This window comes from Palaemon carinicauda, unplaced genomic scaffold (assembly GCF_036898095.1).
Source record: "Palaemon carinicauda isolate YSFRI2023 unplaced genomic scaffold, ASM3689809v2 scaffold17, whole genome shotgun sequence".
Taxonomy (NCBI): Eukaryota; Metazoa; Arthropoda; class Malacostraca; order Decapoda; family Palaemonidae; genus Palaemon; species Palaemon carinicauda.
This window is the reverse complement of record NW_027169258.1, coordinates 428,200-440,000: the sequence shown is the minus strand read 5'-3', so window position 1 is coordinate 440,000 and position 11,801 is coordinate 428,200.

The following is an 11,801-nucleotide window of genomic DNA, read 5'->3' as shown; positions in this document are numbered from 1 at the left end:
CTCTGATGATAGTGTTAATTCCTCGGACCATGTAATTCATGGACGTTCTGATGCAACCATCTGCTGCAACGACGATTTGGGAATAGGACGTGGATCTGTCGGGGCATGATACATTGAAGCCGAACTTATCGTATCGTATCCATGAGCCATTGTTCAGTCTGCAATTGAACTTATTATCGTCAAAGGGATAAAGTTTTTTCAGACAATTTTCATGTGTATCGGAGAGAGCACCGTTTAGCACTATACCTAACTCGCATGAATTCAATGATTTTGAATGGAATTCAAAGGAGTCAGCTGTTCATATTTTTTTATTCATTGCGTCTGAACCGTGAGTTAATTTATTTAAGTCTTTAATGACTGTATATGTTTCCTTGTCCGGGGAAATCAGTACGTGTCTGGTCAAACTTGATATTACTGGGCTTGACATTCGTCATGAAAGTCGGAAATGGTGATATCCTGTATGATTGCCTGGCAACGAAAGAATCAAAGGGAATTGTAATCATAATCCTGTAATTTTCAACGCTTACTTTAATTAGGCTGTAATAAAATTCTAACCTACGTGCGTCAAACAAAGGAATATAACCTAATTTCTCCCATCCGTTCTCCACAATTAACGTTAAATCTCTTATCGGCAACAAATGCGGTGACAGAACACCTTTAGTCGCTAACGTAATAGCTTCCACATAGTCTTTTGATTTCTCAATGAAATGTGCAATTTTAGTATGGATATGATCTATTTTTGAATCATAATACGTTAACGCTGCCAACAAGTCTTGTACTTCCATAATCTGACTGATATTACTAGAATGTTCGTTCACTAAACTGAGAATTTGATTGATTGAAGTTAACTGATTCCTTAGTTCTGATAAAATTAATTCATTTTCATCAGTCAAAAACTCAATTTCCTTATTTTGATTACTAATCTTAAGACGATTTGAAATCCCTAAGCCTAAACTTGCAACAGATCCAAAGATGTTTAGTGCAGCAAAAATAAACGGGTTACGTTTTTACAGGTTAGTGTGTCTTACTGTCCACATCAAAAGGTCACGAGCCAAATATTCTCCCTCGTAAGTCTTATTTTGCAAGTCCTGGGAAAGCATCTCATCCACTTTTAGTGTCGGTGCAAGCGAACTCTGTATTAAAAGGAAAGAGTCTTTTATGCATTTCATTCAATGAAGCAGCAAACCTTGAAATGGTGCTCTTTAAGCTAGTGACGTCATTCTCTGGGAGAAAAATTGCTTGCATGCGTACTTCTATAACTATGTTACTTGATGTAATAAAAACGTCTTCTGTTTTCTCTACTATAGTGCCATATTTAAAATCTATACTTTTAGTTCTAGAGCTCTTCCCACACGAGAAAAATATTTGAGCGAACAATATCACTCCTAACAATAAAAACTTCATCTTGGAAACCTGTAATGAGAAAAATATATGTAATTACTCCTGCATTAAGAAGAAAAAAATGTTAACATAAGTTTCATAGATAAAAAATAAAAAAAAACCCTCATTTCCTTGTCTCTTATTTTAATTTCTTATGTAAGCCAATGGTACAATTCTCTAATCTATGGGTTGGGATACGTTTTAAACTCTAAATCTATTGGCTGTTAATGTTTCCAAAATGCTAAATGGGCCTTCAAACTTAGGTGTTAGTTTATAATTGAATCCTTTACGTACATTTACCTGTATGTATACATTATCACCCACGGTATATGTTTTAGTTGGCTTCGCTATTTTATCATGATTCCTTTTCATTATGATTTTTGATACTTCTAAATTCTTTGGAAAGATATCAAAACAACTTTTGCTTGCATTTATACATTCTTGTAAAGGATTTGATAAATTAGTTGTAGGCGTTAATACATGGAAAGGCAATCTAACTGGGGTACCATACAATGCCTCGTGCGGCGACATTTTAATTGGTATATGATATGAGTGATTCCGAGCACTTAGTACTAAAGGTATTGCAATATCTTAGTTGGGGTCTGATCCCCCTAGTGTTAATCTTAATATGATAAAAACCTTCCTATACGTTCTTTTCACTAGCCCAATCGACTCTGGGTGATACATCATGGTATTTATTTTCTTTATGCTAAGGAATTCACACAATGAGGTTAGGAAATGATTATTAAATTCTGCACCCGAGTCTGAGATTATCATGTGTAATTACATGTTTACATATGTAACACTCGTAAAACTTCCTAGCGCATTCACTCACACTTTTAGATTTAAGCGCTATCAGTTCTGTATATCTACAATTACTAAGAGGTGCTTATTTCCTCTGTCTGACTCGTAAAATCCTGTTAATAAATCTAAATGTATCCTTTCAAATGGTTGATTGGTCACGGGATAATCCCCTAGGCTGACAGGTATTTTCGTGTGCCCTTTGTTTTCCTGATAAGTGCGACAATTAGCTATGTGTTTTTTTTATATCTGTAAGCATTGTATGCCAATAAAACAATTATTTGGCTTTCTGTGACATTATGGAGAACCCCAGGTGTCCATGCAATGAATTTGCATGCAACCAATTTAGGACAGTGGATATGAATAAGATTGGTACCACTACCTGGTCGTTAGTCACATGTGGTGTATTGCGGGTTTTCCTTGTGACGGATCTAAACAGAATATTGTCTTTGATTAGATAATTCTGCTGCATATACTTTATGTATTCTTTTTCCTTATGATTTCCTTCAAAAGCATTTATAATTATTTCTAATTTCTGATCTTTTCTTTGCTCAGTCTGTAATAATTCAGCACTCCAGCCCAGATCTTCTTGTTCAGATACAGTTTTAACAATAAGTATGGATATTGATATATCTATCAATTCAGCTAATGGCTCCGTACAAGATGACACGGGGTTGCGTGATAATGCATCAGCGATGATATTTGCTTTCCCTGGTAAATACCCGATTCTCGCGCCAAAATCTTGGATGATCAAATGCCACCGAGTTCGTTTGGGGCTGTGACTAAAGCCTTTTAAGAAGTCGGTTAGGGGTTTATGATCAGTAAGAACCTTGACAGGATAACCGTATATTATGAATTTATAATGCCCTAGTGAATTAACAATAGCTAGTCCTTCCTTGCCTATTACTGCATACTTACTTTCGGAAGTTCTCAGATTTCGAAAATAAAAAGCTCTCGGGAAAAACTGTTTTTCACATCGCTGAAGCAATACCCCTCCTACTCCGGAGGCGTCTGTTGCAATGAAAAATTCCTTACCAAAGTCAGGAGATTTTAAGATAGGAGAACTACAGATTCATCTTTTAAGGTATTAAACGCCTTTTGATGCTGCTCAGACCATATGAAATCTACAACCTTCATTATAAGATCACTTAGGGGAGCGGCTATTATTGAATAATTGCGTATAAAACGCCTGTAATATCCACTACACCCCAGAAATTGCTGTATTCCCTTGACATTAGTAGGTATCGGAAAGTTACGGATAGCTGACACCTTATCGTGGACTACTTTAAGACCTTGGATAGACACTTTAAAACCCAAATAGACCAATTATGTTTTGATAAATTCACACTTAATAATCTTTACCCTTAAGTTATGTTGTCTTAGTCTCTGTAGTACTAGTTCTAGTTTACGTATTATTATTATTATTATTATTACTATCCAGGCTACAACCCTAGTTGGAAAAGCAAGATGCTATAAGCCCAGGGGCTCCAACAGGGAAAAATAGCCCAGTGAGGAAAGGAAATAAAGAAATAAATAAATGAAGAGAACAAATTAACAATAAATCATTCTAAAATAAGTAACAACTTCAAAACAGACATGTCATATATAAACTATTAACAACATCAAAAACAAATATGTCATAAATAAACTATAAAAAGACTCATGTCCGCCTGGTCAACAAAAAAGCGTTTGCTCCAACTTTGAACTTTTGAAGTTCTACTGATTCAACCACCCGATTAGGAAGATCATTCCACAACTTAGTAACAGCTGGAATAAAACTTCTAGAGTACTGCACAGTATTGAGCCTCATGATGGAGAAGGCCTGACTATTAGAATTAACTGCCTGCCTAGTATTACGAACAGGATAGAATTGTCCAGGGAGATCTGAATGTAAAGGATGGTCAGAGTTATGAAAAATCTTACGCAACATGCATAATGAGCTAATTGAACGACGGTGCCAGAGATTGATATCTAGATCAGGAATAAGAAATTTAATAGACCGTAAGTTTCTGTCCAACAAATTAAGATGAGAATCAGCAGCTGAAGACCAGACAGGAGAACAATACTCAAAACAAGGTAGAATGAAAGAATTAAATCATTTCTTCAGAATAGATTGATCACCGAAAATCTTGAAAGACTTTCTCAATAAGCCTATTTTTTGTGCAATTGAAGAAGACACAGACCTTATATGTTTCTCAAAAGTAAATTTACTGTCGAGAATCACACCTAAAATTTTGAAAGAGTCATACATATTTAAAGAAACATTATCAATACTAAGATCCGGATGTTGAGGAGCCACCGTCCTTGACCTACTTACAATCATACTTTGAGTTTTGTTAGGATTCAACTTCATACCCCATAATTTGCACCACGCACTAATTCTAGCTAAATCTCTATTAATCTCTTCTAAGGTATTGGAAAAGATTACAAGGTGGTCCATATAGGCATACAATATATCCCCTAGCAAGTCTCCAAACACTATGTTAATCATTCTAGTATATGCTATGGGAGCACAACGTAAACCAATAGGCATACGTAAAAATTCATAATGTCCCCTGGCTGTGCTGAAGGCAGTGTATGGGATACTATTTTATTCTAATGATATCTGGTGAAAGCCTTTAAGTAAGTCCAAACTGGTAAAATATTTATTCTGACCTAACAAAGATAAAATATCGTCAGTACATGGCACTGGGAATCGATCAGGGATCGTTTCCTCATTCAAGAGACGGAAATCTACGCAGATACGCCATGTTCGATCTCTTTTCGGTACAACTATTAATGGAAAATTATAAGGGCTGTTCGATTTCCTAATGACTCCTTCTTCTAGCATTTTACCTACTTCATCATTTATCTCATTCTGGAATTTCATAGGGAGTCTGTACAAGGGTACATAGATAATTTTCTGCTAGTCCTTTATCCTCATTTGATATTCGATAACATCTGTTTTTCCTAAGGATCTATCCGTAGTGGGAAAAAAATCATGATATTCAGTTAAAAGTCCAAAATATTTCTGTGGAATCTCTTCTTCTTGAATGTCTTTATTGATTTTATTTTTAATAGATTGCAAAAGGGATTCAATCGCAACTGATTGAACGTGATTGATTTCAGCGACAGTAAGAATACGATGTTTATAAACTACATCCAAGATATGTTGATTTTTGTTAATTACTAAAATGGTATTTAAATGATTACAGACTTCAATATTACATTGTTGTTTTGAGCCTACTGTATAAATAGCTTGTGTGACGGACAATCCGTTAGTTTTCAAAGTGTCGGAAATTATTAATATTTCAGATCTCGGTAACATATTCTTTACTTGCACTATTAAATTCGAAGGTACGTTCGGCTCGATAGATTGACTGCATGATGATATTACAGGTGAATGAGAATTCTGTTGAGTCGCATATATTATTTCTTTATTAATGACACAAGCTATTGGTTCTTCAACGTACGTTACTGTTTTATTTGTCGTGTCCTTTTTATCCAAAACTGATTTTAAGGTATTAGAAGAATTATAGAATTTTCCTTCGATATACACGCCGTGCTTGGCAGGGGCTAAGATAATGTTTTGATTACCCATAGACGGGTATCCTATAACTACAGCTGGATACATATCAATGTTTTGTACAACAACAAAGGTATCGGCAAACGTGCGCTTAACGAACTTGTACTGAACATGAGTTACACCTATTATATATTTAATTCATTATTTCCTATACCCGAGAGCCTTACTCCGGACTTCTCTATAGGGAAGTTCGAAAACAACAAATGATGTGTCCTCAAATCCATGATATTACGTGGACTACCAGAGTCAAAAATAATGTAAAGGATCGGTATTCTAAATTTACAGCATATAATGTTGGTCGTAACTCATTTTGACTTATTATCGTATGAATTTGTTGCAAATCTACGGGAGCATGCACTGATTTATTTGATTCAGTCGTGTGTTTCATAGGAAAATATATTGCCTCACAATGATCTGATAAAACATTAAATAGATTATTTAATACTACTGATGTTGATTTGAATGACCCAACATCACTCTCTTCCCCACTGGAGTTAATTATGTGGTATTTGCTTTGCTCTGCACATTCTGAAAATTAGTCTGACATTGCAAGTTCTGGCTAGACGGCCCAGGATCAGAGTTATTTGAAGAACTGTTTGTTTGTTTTTGATTCTTATTGAACGTAGGATTTTTCTTTTTATTTCCATATGGAACTGACTGTGGAATTGACTGTGGAATTGACTGTGTATTTCTAGGATTCGGTTGTGTCTTACGCGAGTAGCACAGACTCTATGAACGAGTTGTACTATTATGTAACGAACAGAATCTCGTTCTGCAGTCTGCAATCAAATAACATTGACGTTTGCAATTATAACACGTCATTCCTGCAACTTGACTATTATTAACTACGTTTACTTGTTGTGGCTTTGTTTCTTTTTTTGCAAAAACTTGTTTAAACAAGGGATAAAGATCAGTACACTTAGACATGTGTTTCTTTATCTGTTTATTTATGTCCAATTCTGTACTTGCTGGCGTTAACTTTTTATCAAAACACCGCACTAAGGCTTCTAGAAACATAAGTGTCACACAAGTTAAATACATTAATTGTAAGAAATCTTTCACGAAGATGTTATCTATAGTAACCCAAGTGGAATTACCTAAAATATCTTGATACTCGTTTAGCCTAACGGCAATGAGAGCTGCTCTCTCTATAACATTAAGCCGAGTCATAGTGGCTTGATTAAAAGAGTATTTCTTAATGTTAAAACTACATCTAAGGCTTCCTTACTGCCATAGACCTCACGTAGACTAACTTTGAAATCATCCCATGTAACAGCCTCTTGAAATGAAACTCCCCTCAAATACGCATTCGCATCTTCTTTACAAAAGTCTATAAAACTTTTAGCTTCTTGTAATTTTACAAATGGGTCTATAATTTGTTTAGCATTTGAATGGGCGTCGACGGAAGAAATCCACGACTCGACTCGACATTCTGAGGTAAGAACCCGTTCACTCGACCTTGAAAAGGAAGGATAGCTGATTGCACATTTACTAACGTAACAATGGGAGCGGGGATGGGGTTACTAGGTCCGGGGGTGGGGTTACTTGGACTCACAGGAGGTGTCATCTTTAATTTAACTGTTTTTTTATCTCTTCGATTCCTTGCAATCTTATCAACATCTCTATATGGCTTTTAATAATGATAATGTGCTTGTTTTACCATATAATGACCTCTTATGGAGAGTTCCAAGTTTTTGGAAAAATTTTAATATTAATGTTGTTTTTAAATTTTCAAATACACTGAAAAGCCTACTAATAAGGAATTCTCCCAAAGGTTCTCAGGGCTGCATTTACGGGGTTCCTTGCATGAACTGCAAGTGTTTTTATCTCAGACAATCTGGGAAAGGACTGGACACCAGAATTAAACAACACAAATATAGTGTGAGAACGGGACAAATCTTGAATGCTTTGTTTTTACACATTAATAATTTTAATCACATGATTCATTGGGAGGGGGCAAAAGTTGTTTTATATTGTAATGATATAACTCGTATAAATATAATTGAATCTGCTTTTATCAAATATCACAGTGACTTAATGAATGTAATCCAGGGTATGTACAAACTGGACCCATTTGTTGTTAACGAGATTTGTAAGATTGTTTCTTTTTAACCACCTTTTGAACTGTTCTGTATCTGCTGTACTAGTTTCAACCGGACTTTGAATACTTGTTTTCAATTTTTTTTAGTTTACATTGTTGGTTGTTCTCTGTGTTTTTAGCATTGTACCTCAAAAATGTGTTGAAATAACACGAAAGCGCTCGGTACGCCTTCTTTTATTTTTCCAGTTGCCTTGGCTGAATATATTGTCACGCACTATTTAGTGACTTATGAGCATATATATATATATGTATATATATATATATATATATATATATATATATATATATATATATATATATATATATATATATGTGTGTGTGTATATATATATATATATATATATATATATATATATATATATATATATATATATATATATATATATATATATATATATATATATATATATATATATATATATATACACACACACACACATATATATATATATATATATATATATATATACATATATATATATATATATATATATATATATATATATATATATATATATATATATATATATATATATATATATATATATATATATATATATATATATATATATATATATATATATATATACGACCCAATTATGCCTTAGACAGTTTTCTGCAGAAAAAGGCCAATTGGCGGGGTGAGCCGTTAACCACCTGTTCGAGTACTGCACCAATAGCGACGTTGCTGGCATCGATGGAGAGAAGGCGAGCAAGAAGTGGGACGGGAAAGGTGTGACCAGCTGTGGTTGATAGGGCACTCTTTGCGTTGCAGAAGGCCGCTTCTTGAAGGGGACCCCACTTCAGGTCTTTTGACTTGTCCTTGAGTAGTTAGTTAAGGGGAGCAAGAGTGGCGCCAATGGCAAGCAGAAAACGGTGATAGTAGTTTATCATGCCCGAGAATTCCTGCAGTGCTTTGATGGTCGAGGGCTTGGAGAGGTTCTGAACGGCTGCTACCTTCTCAGGGAGGGGATGGACTCCTTCAGGAATTAAGCGGTGCCCTAAGAACGACACTTCGTTGGCGCCAAAGATACACTTGATGTACCGGATTATAAGACCATTTTTTTGCAGGAGGTCAAGCACGGTCCGCAGGTATTGGAGGTGTTCCTCATTTGAGGAAGAGAACACAAGTATGTCATCCTCGTAACATACCCAGAAAGGGAGGTCCCCTAAGGGGCTATCCATGAGACGTTGAAAAGTGACCCCGGCATTACGAGGGCTAAAACAGGAGTAATTGAAGGTATATGTACCGAAAGGAGTGGTGAAGGCTGTCTTGGGGATGTCTTTTGGGTTCATAGGCACCTGATAATACCCCTTCTGAAGGGCAAGGGTGGAGAAAACCTTCGCTTTGTGCAGGTAGGTCGCGTGGACGATGTTTTGAAGGGGTTAGTGATCCAGCTTTCTTCAGGACAATGTTTAAGGGTGACGACCATACCCTAGAGGCCTTTTGGCAAAGGGAAATTTCTCCCATTCCAGCGAACGTCTGTTTGATAGCCGACAATTTGGCAAAGAATAGGGGTTCTGTCGTCTTGATACAGTGATAAATACCGTGTTTGGCAGGAGCCGTGGGTGTTTTGCGAATTTCTGGGTGGAAACCTTCTAAGTACGACATGTGGATGTGGGCGTAGGCATCCTTGGGTGGGCAGATGTGGAAAGCAAGGTTGGAGGGGTTGAGTTGAAGAGGTGTCGACAAGTACCAGTCTGGGTTGACCAATCGTCAGTGGGCGAAATCGACCAGAAGGTGGAAATGAGAGACGAAATCCGCACCGAGGATTGGCAATGTGACGTCAGCAAAGAGGAACTTCTAATTAGATTTGCCATTTCCAAACGATAATGTGAGGTTCTCGTAAACGTAGGTTGGTATTGCAGATCATTGACAGCTACCAGGCAGACATTGGCAGACTTATACAGTCTACTTCGTGTCCTGAAGAGTTCCCTTGGCAAAAGAGCACGACAAGCACCCGTGTATAGCAAAAAATGCACGCCCGTTCCTACATCAAATAAGAAGAGAAGATTAGAAACACGGGAGGTCAACGTCACGAGTGATAGCCAACTTGTTTTTTTGGCCACTAACAATCTTTGACACATATATTCGCGGCAGCACCAAATCTGGAGTGGTAATAGCAAAACTGTGGCGGATGGGCGGCTGTAAGTGGCTTTAGAATTCGTTGGTTAGGCGGGTGATGGGTTGGCTTTATTGCCATCCCGGTATTTCACGGGATAGGCCTGTGTGTCCCACGGCATTCACGTCACCTTTGGTTGACGTTAAATAGGTGTTCTTTTCGTCAGGTGTGGAGGCAGTGATGGAGATCTTGAAGGTCGTGAAGTGGCTGTTCATAAGGGCGTCGGCTTTGGTCATCAAGTCCTTTATGGGTAAACTATCAACATCGGATATGGCAACGCGCTCAGGCTTGGGTAAACAGAGTACCCAAAGGGCACGTTGCAGGGGAGCGATACTGGTCATTTCCTTGAGGGCGAGCAAAGCCCTTTCGTCCCCTAACGGATGCTGAGAGAGCTGAAAAAGCTTTGCTATACGGGCGGCTGGCAACGGCGAGTACTGCTGTGGAAGGTATGTTTTGAGGGCGTATAACGATATTGGGGTGTCTCCTTGTTCACAAAGGCAGTCGGAGATTTCCAGGAAGGTGTCTTCAGGTATCTCCGTGAGAACATAATCTGTTTTGGTGGTTGAGCGAGTCACGCCCTTAATGCGGAACTGGACTTCTACTGGCTGAAACCAAACAAATGCCTCTCCACTGCCGAACGATGAAAGTTTGAATGGTGCAGCGCCAACTTCCTGGGAGTCAGCTATAGTACCAGTGAGGGGCTAAGGCAGGAGGAGCAATTCGACTTCCGGGGTCACCAATGTGACAGGCCGAGAGTAGGTTGTGACTCAAAAGGCGAGATGAAAGTAATTTTCTAGCTCATATTAGTGAAACGTAAACTTGTTAAGAAAACGTGAGTTTATTTTGTTTTAAATATTTCTATGGTGTCAATATTTCTTGAGTCGATTTTTAAACTAACTTCTCAATAATCTACCGCTAGAGAGTTGTGGGGTCCTTTGACTAGCCAGACTGTACTACATTGGATCATTCTCTTTGTTTACGGTTCATTTTCACTTTGCCTATACATACACCGAATAAGCTGGCCTAATCTTCACAGATTCTTCTCTGTACTCATACACCTGACAACACTGAGAATATCAAACAATTCCTCTTCACCTAAGGGATTATCCACAGCACTGTAAATCTTCAGTGGCTACTTTACTCATGATAAGGGTAGAAGGGACTCTTTAGCTATGGTAAGCAGCTCTCTTAGGAGAAGGGCACTCCAAATCAAATCAAGATTCTCTAGTGTTGAGTAGTGCCATAGCCTCTGTATCATAGTCTTCTACTATCTTGGGTTAAAGCTCTCTTGCTTGAGGGTACTCTCGGTCCCATTATTCTATTAAATTTCTCCTCCTCTTGTTAAAGTTTTTTTATAGTTTCTATAAGTAATATCTATTTTAATGTTACTGATCATAGAATATTTTATTTTTCCATGTTTCCTTTACTCACTGGGATTTTTTCCCTCATTGAGCCCATGGGCTTATAGCATCTTGCTTTTCCAACTAGAGTTATAACTATGGAAGTAATAGTAATAATAATAATAATAATTCGTTTTCGAATTATATTCTAATATCAAATGCCTATAATATTATAGTAATTCTATAAGTTCATTCTAACTGATTATAACTATAACTACAATTCCAATCAAGAACTATATTTATATTTCTTCTGCTTAAAAAGTACTTACAAATTTCCTTACAATTCGCTTTCCCATAATTCCATATAATATTTTGTTACCTCGCTAGATTAATCGTTTTTAGTTTCATCAATAAAGCATATTATTATTATTATTATTATTAATATTATTATTATTATTATTATTATTATTATTATTATTACTTGCTAAGCT